Source organism: Balaenoptera musculus, chromosome 6 (assembly GCF_009873245.2).
Source record: "Balaenoptera musculus isolate JJ_BM4_2016_0621 chromosome 6, mBalMus1.pri.v3, whole genome shotgun sequence".
Lineage (NCBI taxonomy): Eukaryota > Metazoa > Chordata > Mammalia > Artiodactyla > Balaenopteridae > Balaenoptera > Balaenoptera musculus.
Genome location: NC_045790.1, coordinates 15268194 through 15285140, shown reverse-complemented (window position 1 = coordinate 15285140; position 16947 = coordinate 15268194). Strand labels below are relative to the sequence as shown.

The 16947-nt window shown below is 49.3% G+C and overlaps 1 long non-coding RNA gene across 1 annotated transcript; it reads left to right on the top strand.

Moving 5' to 3' along the window:
- The first annotated feature begins 7342 nt into the window (after positions 1-7342).
- LOC118896999 lies at positions 7343-16565 on the top strand. Its single transcript, XR_005020325.1, has 3 exons — positions 7343-7419; positions 13870-13957; positions 16416-16565. It is a non-coding gene; the product is annotated as an uncharacterized LOC118896999 (long non-coding RNA).
- The last annotated feature ends 382 nt before the right edge of the window (positions 16566-16947 follow it).

Below are 16947 nucleotides of genomic sequence, written 5' to 3'. Positions count from 1 at the left end.
TCACCAAAGATACATAGTCCAGGTAAACACATACAAAGCACAAAGCAAGTGAGCAGCAAGCCATCATGACCCTCTTCCGAGCTGGGAAAGTTACATTTTAAGAAGTTACATTGCTAGCATCAGAAGAAAGAAAAAAAAAAGATCATTAGGGTTGAGCAGGCACTGCCATCTTTGAGGAGCTCTGGTTAACGTGTAATGCAGATGCACAGGGCATATCGGGGAGGGAGGAGGCCCAAACAGACACAGAAAGAGAATTTTATGTTTAATTTTTCTTGTCCTGCCTTAAAGTATAAATTTTATTTCATTAGATGTACTTCTGTTTCCTTCAGGTTCATACAAATTCCCCAGAAAAGGGATGTGGGGTAAGTTTTATTTGATCTATTTGAGGAATAGGTCCACCCTGAAGAAATAATTTATGGCAGACTTATTTCCTAGAAATTTCTGCTTTTAGTCAGATAAGGGAAGCTCTAAGAGGCTTCTTTCTGCATCTGTTGCATCTTAAATGTCTTCAGCTTAAAATAATCTTTATATCAACTCCTGGACTTTGGGTGGGTTCTCACATGTATCATCTGATTATTTTCCAGGACTGTTTTACTAATTTATGCTTTCACCAAGCAAATGGAGTTGAGTATTATCATTAAAAAAAAAATCCTTACTGATTTGATAAACTAAAATTGATCTAATTTTCAATTTTTAAAAATAACTGAGGTTAAGCCTTTGAAAAAAATGTTTGCTTCCATATTTATTTCCTTTTGAAATGAATTATATTTTTATGCTTTTTACCTATTTTTATTTGCTAAAAAAATTTACTAGTAAATTAAAATCCTTCAGATTTTAAATACTCAATTGTTACACTAGAATATTTATGAGGACAGACTGAAAAATGTGTATTTATCTTACCAGTGTGAAGAGAAATAAGAATTCATTTAATCGTCAAATTCCTTAATAATTTTGAAAAACAGAAGAGTCAGTTAATTTAATCAGGACAATTTTGATTGTTATCCTACCCATCTTCAAAGTGAAAGTCTGGACTAAAGTCCAACACCAAGTTTTTTTAAAAAACAAACTGTGTGGATATTTAAAATTAGTGCTCCAAATTCCATGGAAGCTAATTTTCTAACAGCTTTGTGTGATGTCCCAAATACTTTAGCAATCCCAAATTACAAATTTGTGTTTCAACTTGATTGCATTAAGTGCAGTTCACTCCGTAGCTCTGGCCCCAAAACAATGTTTTTTAATTTGCTCAAATTTCCTATATTTAACTTTGTTTTTCAGCCGTAGCCAATCAAAAGAAAACACTGCATCGCTCTAAGCTGCTCCTTTCAAGTGTGAGCCATTATCTGTTTGTCGAGATTAAAGCAAAAGAATTTGGTCACAATTTTTCCAGTTCTAAACCACCTACTGATTTTCCTCTGAGATTTATAAATGTATTTTCTAGAATTCTACTGCAGTATATACAAAAGGTCTGCTTGTCAGAATATATTTTTTCCTTACAATCTCATTTTCTATCACAAAAGCAAGTTGTCAGTGCTTGGCAAAGTGCCTGCCGTAAGTAACCGGTTCCATAAATGATTATGTGGACTGGAGTTGATTCAACCACTGGTAAAAGTGAAACGTCTCTGTAACTCTGCTTGTGGTGACAATGATTTTCAAACCTATGCTGAATTATATCGCTGACAGAAAGAAAGGGAGCTTGGGGCAAGCCTGGTGGAGTTGCCCCCAGCTCATTCCCAGCCGTGGCAGCCTCCTGAGCTGTGGTGGCCACCCTTCCCCCATCCTCGCTCTTCTTTGCTTCATTGGAGCCGTGAGACGCTCTCCTCACTAGGGCAGCCCCCTCGAGATGGTTCCAAGTAGGCTGGTTTCGAGAGCAGAGCCTTCTGCCAACCAGATTCATGTGAATAAGCCGCCACGTCCCTGCCAGGAATTCAGAGCTGCAGCTGGTACAGGTTCTTCCTGTCGCATTGGGGTGGGAGCTGGGTGGGGGTGTGTGTGGAGGGGACGTCAAGGGTGAAAGGGGACAGAAGTGAGGTACCATCTGTACCGTCTGCAGCCCCTTCCTCCTCCTACCTGCCCCTGAAGCAACTCCACCTGCTCTCCAGGGGGTGCAGAATGAAGAGCGGGCCCACTCTAGCCGGACTGCTCTTACGGCGCAGTGCTGGCTTCTGCAGGGGAGTGTAGGGCCCAGGCTTGGCCCCAAGCCCAGTCAGCTGAGCTCTAGCTGCCGCAGCACCACACTGCTCAGCCCAGGCAGCCCACTAGCTGGACCACTTCACACTCTGATGCAGCTGGCACCCCTCCCCCCACGCCCCCAACCCCTGGCCTCCCCCCTGGGATCTCAAAGGCCCCCATCTATAAATGGTGATGTCTGTCACTGGAGAGGCTAAAGCATCAGGACCTGCCCAGGCATTTCTGCAGCAGAACTAGAAGAGAGAAGCCTTCCCCTGCTCCCAGCTCTGTCCTCTCACCATTCCACCCAGCCCACATGCAGGAAAACTCAGAGGCTACTGGCCTGAGGCCATCACCACTGTTTCCATCACGCAGGCCAAGGGCAGTGTCTAGGCGAGATGGCAATGTCTGTTTGGAACTCCTCCCCCAGTGCCCTGGCCCTTCCACCTGCCAGGGAGGGCTCGGCTCTCCTCCCAGCCGTCTGCTGCTTCCTCTTTCTGCGCTCTCATTCTCAAGTCTTTCTAGTGTACCAAGGTGGAGCTACCTAGCAAACCAGTCTTCAGATTTTTGGGCCAAGTCCAACTCATTGTTACAGAGAGTCTTTCTTGGGGATTGTGAGGCAGCTTCCAGCCTCATAGTGGGTATCTGGTTGATTAGCTCTGCCGGCCACATGCCTAAGTGGGAATAAAGGTGACATGTAGCATGTTTGCACCAATATGGACCCTACTTTTACACCAATCCAGTGAAATAGAGCTCAAAGAGTTTCGCCAAAAAGGACTGAAAGTCTGAGGTTCACAGTTTGGCCATAGCAAAGCGTGAGTAAAATGTGGGAGGAAAGTATTTGGTTTTGGTGACGATGATCATAACCCACGTTTTTATTTTCTACCTTAAGGAAAAAATGTTTTTGGTAGAGGTAGGACTTATTTATCATTTAAATAACTGATTTCTGTTATACAGCAGAAACTAACACCACATTGTAAAGCAATTATACTCCAATAAAGATGTTTAAAAAAAATTACAGATTAAAAATAAGTAAGTAAATAAATAAGTAAATAAATAACTGATTTCATGTACTTTGGATGGTTCCATAAAGTATTCAATAATCCAATTTGTTTTTGTGGGATTTGCTTGGGCCCATTTCAAATTATGTTGGGTTGCTGAGGGTCCCCCTCACAATATGCTTATTCCATGGGGTGCACATGAGTGTCTTGCTGACCAAGGATAAGGCTAGAAAGTCTTTGCACTGGTGGGGGTAACGACCATGATCTGGAATCTTCTCACCAGTGGAGAACTCTGCTTCTGAATAACCAGCTGGAATGTTTAGAGGCACATTGAATACTTTCAAAGTAGCATAAATACACACTATTTTCCTTTATTTTCTACTTTCTAAGTGAGCCTGTATAACCAGAAAAAATAAGATATAAAAAAGAATGCAGGGCTTCCCTGGTGGCGCAGTGGTTGAGAATCTGCCTGCTAAGCAGGGGACACGGGTTTGAGCCCTGGTCTGGGAAGATCCCACATGCCGCGGAGCAACTAGGCCCGTGAGCCACAACTACTGAGCCTGCGTGTCTGGAGCCTGTGCTCCGCAACAAGAGAGGCCACGATAGTGAGAGGCCCGCGCACCGCGATGAAGAGTGGCCCCCGCTTGCTGCAACTAGAGAAAGCCCTTGCACAGAAACGAAGACCCAACACAGCCATAAATAAATAAATAAATTAATTAATTAATTAATTTAAAAAAAAAAGAATGCAATGTTATATACCTAGAGTTATACTATGTATTTTTTACAGCTATATCTATTGGTAGTGAAAATTTTACTGGCTTTTAATTTTTCATATTTTCCAAGTTTTCTGCAATTATTAATATTTATTAATGAGCACTTGTTAATTATAGAACCAGAGAAATATTTTAGAAATAAAACACTCGATTTTTTCTTAACAAAAACAAGCAGAAAACCTAATTGATAAAAATGAACTCAGATGGAGATCTTAACAGGAAAGGAAGCTTATCGTGTTTGAGAAAAAAATACAGAAAACTATATTTATTACCTTAGGATAGGAAAGGGTTTCTTAATCAAGACATAACATACACTAGCCAGGAAAGAAAACTTGATAATTTCAAATGCAATGTAATTAAGAATGCATGTTTATCAAAAGCCGCCATAAAGGGAGTCATAGGGTTTCCCTGATGATGCAGTGGTTAAGAATCCGCCTGCCAATGCAGGGGACACGGGTTTGAGCCCTGGTCCGGGAAGATCCCACATGCCGCGGAGCAGCTAAGCCATTGCGCCACAACTACTGAGCCTGCGTTCTAGAGCCCGCGAGCCGCAACTACTGAAGCCCGCGTGCCTAGAGCCCGTGCTCCATAACAAGAGAAGCCACCGCAATGAGAAGCCGGCGCACCGCAGCGAAGAGTAGCCCCCGCTCGCCGCAACTAGAGAAAGCCCGCATGCAGCAATGAAGACCCAACGCAGCCAAAAATACATTAATTAATTAAAAAAAAGAGAGAGAGAGTCATAGCACAAGACATACTCCTGGAGAAAATATTTATCACACATACAGCTGAAAAAGTTAGAAATATTTTTTCTATATTAAAATATTACTAAAAAATATTAGTTCCAGAGTATATAAATAACTCATACAAAGCACTCATGATAACAAAGTGATGGTGTCCAAAGAATGGGCAAAGGACATGAATGGGCACCTCATAGAAGAAGAAACGCAAATGTACCAAAACGTATGAAGATAACCACTCAACCTTGTAAGTAATCAGAGAAACACAGAGATACCATCATGCATCCAACAGAGAAGAGGCAAAGTTGAAGTCTGAAAAGGCAAGTGGTGATGAGAATGTGAGCAACTAGAACTCTCCTCCACTGCTGGTGTTACAGCCACTTAGGAAAACACTTTGGTGTGATCTTGTCAAGTTCAGCGTGTGCGTACACTGTAACCCAGCAATCCCAGTTCTACGTATCTACCCAATGAGAAATGCTTGAACGTGTGCACCTGAAAACAAGTTCAAGAAGATTCAAAGAAGCGGTTTTCATAATAGCAAAAAACTGGACAGCAGAATAATACGCTGTAGCCCTGGAAATGACACTGCAGTGAAAATGATGGAACCCAGCTGCACACATCAGTGTGGCAGTATCTTAGCAACATGAGGCTGAGAAAAACACACGTCCAACAAGATGATGCACACACAGTACAACAACACTTCTCAAAACTTTCAAACAAGCAAACCTGAACAGTATATTATTTAGGGATGCCCACACAATATGATAGAAACATTTTTAAGTCATCAAGGAAATGACAAATACGAAATGGCCATCAGGGGTCCCTCTGTTGGAGAGGCGGGCAGTGGGAATGGGGAGTTACACATTTGTAGCTTCAACCCTGCAGTGCACTGGTTGTGTTATACTTTTTAAATTGAGTAAGGGGTTCACAGTTGTTTGGGTTCTTGTGTTTTATAGCTTGGATATGTGTAACACTTTAATATCATATATCACACCACTTAGAAATGTAACAACTACAGAAGGAAACATGCAGCATGTCCAAAGCCTGTAAGTGGAACTCCTTTGATATGAACTCAGTCTTGACTCGGGATTCCAAACTCTTAAACCTATCTGGTCATGATATATTGTTGCCTCATGAAAGGTGATTTAATTTGAAAAAATTTCCTGATTATAATCATTGGTATGGGTATGGAGGCACAGACTCTTTCCCTTATCCCCACTCCTTACTCCTCAACATCTTCCCAAATGATCGTGGTCCCTCGAGGGTACCTAAGAGGGAGGAGGTGGGATGAAGGCTGACAGCACGCTTCTGTAGGGCCCCCTGCAGATGAGACCTACCCTACCAGAGAATAGGGTACTGGCCATACCTCTGGGCATCACCTTCACTGACAGGCCAACCCTCTTGACCTGAAGTCATTTTGGGGGCTAGACCACAGAATCCTTCCTTTCTCAACAGAACTGCTGGTAGAGACAGGGTGGGGCTGTGAGTCCTGGGCAGCTGGGGGAGATCAGAGGTCAGGGGCAGTCTGGTGAGGGGATGGGAAAAGCAATTGCCTTCTGGAGGAGGGGGAGGTAAGGGAGACACACTAAGCCAAGCAGCCACTGCAAGCTACTGCGGCACACATCAGAGACCCCAGGAGGTGAGCACTGTCAGGACCGGGGGAATCCTCTCCCTTTTCCCCGATGAGACACTTAAGGGGGTGACGGCTGACCTGGAAATGAATCCAGCTCTTCAATTCCCAGCCCAGGGCACTGTCATGACAACCCTCCCTTTTCTTCTCCACAATCCCACCCACGGGCAGTCCCTTATGTAATATTCAAAATGGGGAGGTAACAGAGTTCAAGCCGTTGGGAGCGATATGGATGCTTCATCAAAGAAGTCACCAGGCTGTTGCCTTTAGCGTTTAAAATTAGGGGCTGTCAAACCTTTAAGACTCACAAAAGGGTAAACCGAGATCCAGAAATCCAAGAAGCACAGAGGTCAGCCTAGGTTTTTGAACTTCCTTGCTCCATCTTCTTGAGTTTCCTGGCTGGTCAGCCAGGTATGTCTAATCACAACAAGCCAATAGCTTTCCTGCTGTTTGTTTTCTACCTGTGTGCAGGTGAGCAGAAGCAGGAAGAAAGCCTTCCTGCCCAGCCCCACCCCACACCCCGGGTCCCCCCTGCGCACGCCCTTGCTTCTCCAGCCTGGCTTCCTTTACCACAACTCTATATAGCCTTTAGCTCGGGGAGCCAAAATTAATCACTGGTGGGGTTGAAGCAACAGTGTTGTTCCTTGGCTCCGAGCCAGGCTCCCAGGATGTGCGTCAGAAAAAGCTGGTGAGTGAAATTCCAAAGCAATTTGAATCAGTGGGGAGGAGGCGAGACCAGGACAGAAGTCACAATGCAAGCCTGAGGGCAGACCAAAGCAGGGCCCTGGGGGTCAGGGGCTGGGCGAGGCATCAGGAATGCTCACCTGCCCAAAGATGGGTTACAGGACTCCTACCCAGGTAGTTTATCTCTGAGCTCTGCACAGCCCTGGGTGGGGCAGGAACTGACCAGGAGGCCTGCCTGCTGGTTCCACCCCTGGATACAGTAACCATGCCCTTCACCTGGCTCCCCATAGGCTGGTCTTTGGATCCCAGCCCCTAAAAATCCCTGTGGTTGTTTCTTCATGCATTCCCTGCCACTGACCTGGCCCAGGACACTGCTTCCGGACAGGGAAGGGTGACAGGCCAGCCGGGCCCCAGAGGAGAGACAGCAGGTAAGTCCATCACTCATGTCCCACCGGTCCCGAGACCACCCTGGGCCTTTCCTCTGTGCCTGGGGAAAAGATAGGAGCTGCATCGAGCCCTGGCTGCCCCACCTGTCCCCACCTGTCCCCACCTGTGCTCACCTGTCCTCACCTGGTTACTCCTAGCACGCAGTACAACGCGGGGTTCTCAGAATGTGATCTCTCAGAATGTGATCTCGCGGAAGGAGGGAGGCGTGAAGGCAGCAAGAGGGGCAGGTGAGTTAGGAATCAGGTGTCTTCCCCCTCAAGGTGCAGCAGGCCCCTGACGGTGGCCCAGCAACCAGAGGCAGCCAGACTGAGGGCAGGAAGCAGTGGGGGGGGGGGGGCGGGGGAGTGTCTACAGGTGCCATGCGCAAGCAGCTGGCTTGGATCCCACTTTCTCCTGTGAACCTAGCCAGGAGGGAAGGGGAGGCGGGGGAAGAAAGCTACCGCAACAGCCTGTTTCATCCTGATCAATCAAAGTGGCCACTGGCCAGGATGGAGCCCAGTAACAGCCTGTGATTCTGGGCCCACCGTGGCCCTCAGGCTTACTCTATCTTCTGCCCTTCTGCAGTCTGAAGGGCCGCTGCCCATACCAGGGATGCCTTCACTCTGCCAGTTACCCTGAGCCTGGCCTTTCCTTCCATCCTACCCCCCCGGGCCCTTGTGGCCCCTTAATGACCCCCTCCCCACTCTGGGAGCTCCCTGAGTGTTCGGGCAGTGGGATCCATTTCTCCAAAAAGAAACTGAGCGCATCCCTAACCCAACTTTTCACCCTCTCATACTCCCGGCTCACCCAATTTGGTTCTTTTTTTTCTAGTCACACCTGGCCAAGAAATCTCAGGCTTGCTCTAGGAATTCCTTCCAGGGCAGCCGAGATGCCAGGCCAGCCTGCTGTTACTTCCTTGCAAAGCTTTGAGCAGCAGAGTGAGGGAGTCCTTTTGGTTTAGGAGCCAGGCTGAGACCAAGGCTTCTTGGGACTCGAGGGTGTGTGGAGCTCACAGGTGGGCGGCCATGGGCCTTGGCAAAGGTGGAGGTGAGCACAGCTTGGCTGAGGGGGGCCATGTGAGGTCACCATTTAAGGATCCAGCTGACCATGTTTACAGTTAACCTTTGCCCCAAGCTCTAAGGTCCAGTAATTTTAGGTCTTCTCTTTGTTATCAGACCTCTAGGACTCTAAGGCATATTTCCTCATTTCTAGCTGTTAGGACCTGTCAGTTCCGCTGTTGGAGATTATATTTAATATATATACATTATATACACACACGCACACACATCCCATCAGCTGAGTTAAAAACCCATGCTTGAGGCACGAAAACATTTCCACATTCTTGACTCCCTGTGGGGCAAGCTGGGGTAAGTATGGGCTGGAGGGGGACTTTGAGGCAAGTTTCAGCTGGTCCATTCCTGCTTCTGTGCTTTCTGTTTCCCTAAAAACATCATATGATAACATCACACAGTCAGAATTTCAAAACGGGGGGAACATCACCTAACAGCCCTGTCCGGTCTCCAGCAGGAGGAAACTGAAACCCAGAGATTAAAGCATGGTGCAGGGGCTAATAGCCTGGCGGGGGCCACAACTCCCTGGGTGACTTTCCCAGGCCGTTTTCTGCTCTGGGCCTCAGTTTTCTCATCTGTAAGAGGAAGAGGGTTATTTTTAAATGAATTAAGAACACGTGAATGCTCTAAAATCAGGGCATGAGGTTGGAAGGGGCTCAGGGGCTGTGCGGTCTCCTCTCAGAGGCTCCGAGCCAGCTGCCAGAGTGGAATCCTCTCTCTGCACTGCCCTGACAAGTCACGTCGCTTCTTGAAGCTTCAATTTCCTCATCTCCCCAGTGGGGATAATAATTGTACCTCCTTACAGGATGGTTTTGAAGTTTAAATATAGTAGTACCTGTAGCCCAATCGTGGGCATGTAATAAACTCTCAATAAATTATTATTGGGATTTCCCTGGTGGTCCAGTGGTTAAGACTCCAAGCTTCCACTGCAGGGGGCACAGGTTCAATCCCTGGTCAGGGAACTAAGATCCCACATGCCACGTGGTGCAGCCAGTAAATAAATAAATAAAATTTTAAAAATAAATAAATTAATAAAAATTATGATTATCATTATAATTAAACTTAAATCCCTGGATGGCATCACTATCATTTTATAATTCTCACAGTCTCCAGCAGTGTCTGGCCCTAACAGGCACTTAACATGCATGTGATAATTGAAAGAAAGGCTACATGAACGAATAAGCAAACAGGTCTCATTTTTTTCCAGACACCCAGGATACGTGATGGGACTTGGGTTGCACGGCAGGTCCTGTGCCTTCAACCTGGCAGGGCTGTTAGTGGCACACGTGGCCTCTGCCTGCCAAACGGCCACCACACGGGCCGTGCAGAGGCAGAGTGCGGTCTGGGCTCTGACTGATGCCCCCCAGCACCAGGGATCCCCGGCCCTCAGTGCTGTGTGTATCAAACGGTGGATGGGGAGGATGTAAGTGAGGTCCACTGGAGCCACCCTGCCGCCCCAGGGGTTCCCTGTCCGAGCGTGGAGATGGCGGTGCAGGGTCTTCTTTTGGGGCTAGGATTCTACCCAGAGCTCCAGCTCCCCAAGAGCTTTCTGTGGGCCTATCCTAAGAGGAAGAAGAGGGATGGGTTGGCAGAAAGGTAGGGTGACTGGGGCTGAACGTTCCAGAGAAAGTGGTAAGCCCCAGACTACCAGACTAAGCTGAGGCACGTGTTCAGTGGCCTTTGAAGTGCCCGGACTGTGGTTCCAAGTGGCCACATAGCAGTAACCACCGTCCCCGCCACTCTGCCCAGGGGCCTGTGTCACAGGCTGTAATGGGCTGACCTGTTCTCTGGGAACCTTCCAACTCTGAGCACCGTGCTTCTTTCCCCTCTGTGTCCTCCTGTCAGCCCCGCTGTGCCCTGGTCCGCCACCCTTCTCCCCAGCTCGCTCCACGTCTTGCCCTGGGGGTCCAGTACGCGGGAGTGACCACGCCCTGCAGAGCAATGCTCTGGCTGGGACAAGTCACACTGGACTCTCCACGCCCACCTTCCCCCTTCTTAGCCATTGAGCCCCTTCTCAATCATGATCTTGGGAGGGGCTGCAACTTCCCCCCCAGTTAGTAGCTGCCTGCTAATTCCGACTGGTTGGAGCCTAAGAGAGGGCTTTCGGGTCCAGAGAAGCCCAGAGACGATGCAATTGCCTGGTTGGTCCCTCACCTCTGTCACCACCTCAGGAAACTTCTGGTCAGCATTCCCTGGCCGCCCGCCCCGGAGGACCGTGCAGGGTTGAATAATGCCCATATGGCACTATAATAATGCCCAATAATACCTGGTGGTCCACTGGCCAGATGTCCTCCTCCTCTCTGACCAAGCCAGAGCCACGTGTGTGTATCCTTATAGAAATCTCTGCCAGGAGGTGTGGGGAGGGAGAGGAGCAGATGGGGAGACAAAGAAGAGGGGGAAGGAGAGAGAAGGGGAGAGAAGCAGAAAAGAAGGGGTCTGTAAATGTGGATGGAGTGGGTCCTTGACAGATCCCAGACTTTGTGGGGACAGAGCTCCGGGGAGCTGGGGAATTCTCTGTCTCTGGTTACAAAAAGGCAGGGTCAGAGTTGATCTTCCAGGTCAACACCCGATTTTACTGAGAACCCCAAGGGCATGGGAATCCAGCTTTGATCTCCAGTGCCTGTCACACCGTTCTCTTTCTTGTGTTGTTGGAATCCGAGCACCAAGAAGGCGCCAGGGCCAGGGCAAAGGGTGCAGGGTGGCTCTTCAAGGAACTCAGGGCGCAGAGGAGGACCAGGTCGTTCCCTGGATAGCCCTGCACAATCCTTTAACCTGGGTCAAGAGCAGCTCCAACCCCAAACTCAGGTCTGACTACTGACATGCAGCAATGCCCAAGGGGGCGTCTGTTCAGGCTAAGCTGACCCTGACAAGAACACTGAGCCCTCTAAGTGTTTACTAAACAAACCCTGTCCTCTGAGTAGGGCAGCCAAATTTAACCCAGCCTCACTGCCATGCGATTATGTTTTTAAGATGCTCCATTCCTTTATCTGGAAGCAGGAAATAGTAATACATGCTCACAGTGGACCACTTCTGAGGGACAACAGAAAACTTTCCCATCCCTGACACCAATTATTATCTCTGTGAGCTCTAGCACAACCAGCTACCGAGGGAGAAAATTGGGTCAGAAGAGAGGAGACTGGGGGCTCCTGGCCACACACCTCCCCTGTTCCTCTCTCCTAGACCCCTCCCTGCCCCCTCTCAAACACTGCATCCACATGGAAACCTGTGGGGAACAGTTGGGGCTTTTTATAATTTTATTTGTTAACAGTTCAGGCTATTTTTTTTTTCGTGCTGCAAGCGATGCCAATGCCTCATGAAAATGTTGTGAAAAAAAACAAGTCTATTTTGGGGTGATCGGCCTCCTCAGAGCTTCTCACTTGTAGCTCTGCAGGCTCCAGGAATGGGCCTGCCCTCTCTCAGAAGTTCTGCAGCTTGCCTGAAGTTCAGGATCTCGTGCCCAGGTGCACTGGCTAGGGGATGCATTTTTGTCCCCCTCTTGTCATTTTCCTGCCTAGAAAGCAGGGCAGAAGAAACACCATCTAGCTTCTTTCTGCTTCCAGCTGGCCTGGCAGTGGCTTCCGGTGCACTGTCCTGAGAAATGAACATCCCAGGAGACTCGTAGTGGATCACGTCTTTCCCCCATGGCATTCGTGGTGATGGTACTTGCAGCTCTTTAAAGACATAAGTCAATAAGTGCTCCAATTTCTCTACTGAACGAAGCGCTGTTTCAAAGCTGCAATATCTGTTTCGTGGAGGCCTCAGCCAGCTGCGCAGGGCCAGGGGAGAGGGGCTTGGGTGGGTGGGCAGAGGGGTCTACCTGCTCAGAACTCTGCTAGCAAGGGCTGGCTATAGCCTGGCCAGACCTGAATGGGAATGGATTCTTCAGTTCCTGCTGGAAGCAGCCCTGCCAGCCCCACGGTGTGGCTGTAGGAAGGCTGCAAGGACCAGCTGGGCTTGGAGGATCTCAAGCAGAATTCACTGCCTCACCTGGTTTGTTCATTTTCTCAGGACCGTCCCCCAACCCCACCCCCGCTACTCCCCAGGCGCTGGGCCAAGGTGGGTCTGAAATTTTCCAACCCTGGTAGGTCAGACTGTCAGAATTCCACCCCCCGATCCTCGCCCCATGCCCTCTGTGCTGTCTGCTTTCCATAGGCAGCCCTGGGGTGCACAGGAACACATGGCACCGGTCTTCCGTTCCAGCGTAGGTCTGTGATGGAGAGAAGGCGGAAGTGGCGGAAGAGTTCAAGGGACCACACAGTCTCTGATCTCAGCCCGGGAAGACGAGAAAATCATCTAGCCACCCCCTGACTTCGGGCAAGGAATACTGTTATCCTCAATGGGAGATCAGAGAGATGAAATTCCTTGACCAAAGTCACATAGCCAGTTCCTGATGGAGGGGCTACTAGAACTGAGATCGGCTCCTCCTCTGTTTTGGTTTCCTTCACTCTGGGCTCTTGGGGCTGCTGTGGTCCACATCTCTGCCCTCACTGGGCTTGGGGGGCCTCCTCTTCCCTTGGCTTCCTTCTGTCTTGTCACCACCCTGCCCCTAGGGGGTTGTCACAGAGATACCCTTCCATTACTCTGAAATGACACAGTGCCATCTCTTTCCAGAGGTCTATGGCTGGCCTCTCCAAGCCCTTTCTTGATCATTCCCTATTTCTCCGGAAGTTCTAAAATTTTCTTTGGCTGAATTGGTCCCCAAATTGTGACTGACCACTTAAGGAAGCTGAAAGTGGGGACGATGGCAGAATGAGGTTCTCTCTCTGCCTCTTACCATGTGTCTAATCCCCCCACCCTCCAGCCCAAAATGCTTCCTTCTGCGCTCAGCCTTGGCAGCCATCAGCTGATATTTTACTGAGGCCCAGTTTGGGTCAGGAGCGCTCCAATGAAAAGGACAGCCAATAAGATATAGGCCTTCCATGTTAGGAACTCATATCAGATGTCAGTGCTGGAATGAGCCTCAAAAGTCACCTGACCCAACCCTTGTACATGAGAAAGCTGAGGCCCAGAGAGGTCTGGGAATTGTCCAAAGTCACACAGTTGCATGAGGATGGAATCCAGGTCTCCTGATGGACAACGGACCGATCTTTCCAAATTACCAAACCAGTTCAGAATGTGTAGATGCCTGCAGCATGGGATGGCCCATGACCCCAGTTCTTGCCCCTCAAGGAGCCCCTTGTCTCCCTTTGATGGTCTCTCTCTTGGCCCCGGGGCTGAGTGTCTCAGCCCATCGAGCCTGGACAGCAGAAGCCATGCTCTTACCTTGAGTAGGACCCTCTGTTTGGGCTGATCGACCTGGTGGTGCCTCTTTGCATTACTCACAGTGTGCTCATTCCTTCTCCCACTCTCTTCCCCTGCCCTGCCCCCTTCCCTTCCATCCAGCCCAACCGGGAGCCTGGAGGGAGCACAGAACAATGGCAGCCCGAAGAAAAGGCCAGTACAACCTGTGGAAGCCCTCTCTGGACAGCATGTGAGTAGCCACTGGGTGATGTCAACTCCTTCCCCATCAAGTTCTGTACCCCAAACATTTATCCACACGTCCAGGATTTATTGAGCCCCTCTTGAGTGTCTGTTGCCAGGCGCTAGACCAGCACGAAGGGTACTCTTTTGAATAAGCATAGTCCCTTCCCTAAAGCGTCCTCAGTACTGTGAGGGACAGAGAGACCCAATGATACAGCAGGGTGACTGATATTTTTAGGGGAGTGTAGAGGAAGGGTAGGGAACCTAGACTTTGCAGGGGATACTCATGGAAGACTTCCTGGAGGAAGTGACATCTAGGCTGAGATTTGAAGGATGAGTAAGCATTATCCAAGTGAAGGGGGTGGAAAGAGGAAGGGTGTTCAGGCTGAGGGAGTCACTTGAGCAAAGGTCCAGAAGATTCCTGTCTCCTCGCAGAGACCTGAAATTCCCACCGAGCCCTGGGCAAGGAGGCTGAGAGACTCCAGGCTTCCAGATTCGGCTCCTTCACCCTGCAGGGGCTCTGCATCTTGAGAAGCCTCTGACTCTGCACATTGCTGGAGATAGGGTCAGCCCACATCAGAAGGCCTATGGGGTGGGCTTCACAGAGGCTCGAGTGTTCCAGGAGAGGGGCGAAGAGAAGACAGGCTAGCAGCCCACAAATAGTTGAAGGGCTGAAGCTGCTTGGGAAGCAAATGGAACATGCAGGCTGGAGGAAGTCACAGTGGGAGGGGTCTGCATAGCTTGGGCTGGTACCAGGGAGGGACCTTCAGAGCCACAGGGAGAGGAGGGCTTGGTGGCACTGGCTGAGAGCCTGCTGCATGGGTGCATTCCTGAGAACCAGATGGAGAGTTCTCTCCCCAGACCAGCCTCCTGCTCACGGGCTTCAGGAAAACGGCAGCGCTTGATGTCCTGGAGGAGGGAGGTTATGGGGATAGATGGAGGGGGTGACTTTGGGGGACAAGTTCAAGGGGTTTATGTCATTGGGCAGGAGGAGTCACAATAGGGCTGTGGTAAGGGAAGAGATTTTTTGGGGAGGCGGGAAACTAGAAGGGAAGGAACCCCTCAGGCTGCAGCGAGGCACTGTCCCCTCAGGGCGAGTAAGCCTGGCGAGGAAGGTCCTGCCTGGGCCGCCAGCAGAAAGGCAGTGCGGACACCCAGCCAGCCAGTGACATGGGGGAGTCAACAGCCCGTCCTGAAGTGCTCCAAAGAAACACACAATGGTTCCAAGCTGCAGAAACTGGGAAGAGGGGGCTGGTGTGTGTGTGTGTGGGGGGGGGTGGTGTGTGTGTAACAGAAGAAAGCAGGAGGCAGAGAGAGAAAGGCCAGGAGCCTTTCTGGAAAAACTTCCCACACAGGCCTGACTTTAGACATACAGTTGACCCTTGAACAACAAGGGTTTCCACCGTTCAGGTCCACTTATAGGCAGATTGTTTTCCAATAAATATGTATACAGTTGGTGCTTCGTATTCACAGGTTTCTGCATCCGCATGGAAACCTGAGAATAGGGAACACCAACTGTATTCATTGTCCTTTGCCATTTTATATAAGGGACTTGAGCATTTGAGGATTTTGTTATTCCCGGAGGGCTCCCGAAACCAATCCCTAGCAGATACCAAGGAATGACTGTAATCTGAAGCGAGGAAAATGGACGCCCCAGGGCTGGGATGGGCGGGGTGCAAGGTGAGGGGGAGTGGGGAGGCTGCCTGCGCTCTGAGAGGCTGCTGAGGGCTGGGAGCTGTGGCCTGGGTCAGAGGGCTCAGAGAGGGCCACTGACAACTCCTTGGTTGCTGGCGAGGGACCCAGCCTCAGGGAATGGCCCTGTTTTCCATTGGAGGGCTGGCAAAGATGAAGCAAACATGGTAGCCAGATCCTTGGCCTGGGAGCCAAGATCTTGAGGCTGTCTTGAGTAGCTGGGAGGCGTGAATTGAGGGCCAGGGTTGGATGGGAAGAAGGTCTGGCATTGGCCACAGTTGGGGCAGAGGCTGAGGGCTGGGTCTTGGTAGTGATCTGCCTCTCGAGTTGAGAATCTTCAGTTGCCCTGATGAGGAGAAAAAGCTGTGATCTGGTGCCTCTTTCTCCAAAAAGAGAAAGGGCGCATAGCTGCAAGCCCTGTTGCCCTATGACTTTGGGGAGAGGTCAGTTCTCTTTTTCTGCTCTGTGCTGCACTGGGGCTCTGCCTGTTGCTGGGATGTGTGAAACATGAAGCCAACAGGCTGGTGCTCTGGAGTGGGTGGAGGGATCAGGATGTCAGACACCCTGGACCCCCCATGGTGCCCATGCAGAGATCTCATGCTGTGCTCTTGGTGCAGAGGATGGGGTGAGGCTCTTCAACACCAAACCTGTGGGAGGAGCACACCTGTACACAGCTGAGTTTCTTTCCTAAGCATGTGTTCAAACCATTGCTCTGTTTTATGAAGAGGGAATCCTAACTAGTAGCACCCTCGATCATGCTTAATCTCTTTTTCCAGCTCTAGGTAGATTCAGAAGGAGGTGGGGGAAGCATCCCTCACCAATCACGCACTTACTGAACATGGACCAGGCTGGAAAGCATGAACACCTTGGTGGGCAACTTCCAATTATATGCATTCATAGATGGGAAGCATGCTTCAGACAATACAAAATTCATTTTTTATTTGGCTTTATTTTTTGGCAATTATATGTTGCAGAAACTAGTATTAAAGTGGATTTGCATTCTCAGAGCACAAGTTGGAGGTGTGATGGAGGGGGTTAAGTGGGAGGCACGTCAATCTGGGCTTTAAAAATTGTCCAGAGGTAATCGACAAGATGGATAAAACCAGACTGAGCTGACTACTGTAATTACTAGCAGTCAAGATCCTCATAATCAAACTAGCCTTGAACATGGAAACTTCCTTTGAGGACCACTCACATTACAGATGTCATCCCTTGTAATCTGTTTTACAGAATTTTGAGACAGAGAGCCCAAAGGTGCCTTAGGTAATGTCTCCAGGGCTAGTGTCTTCGTGGCATTTCTTTCAGAGG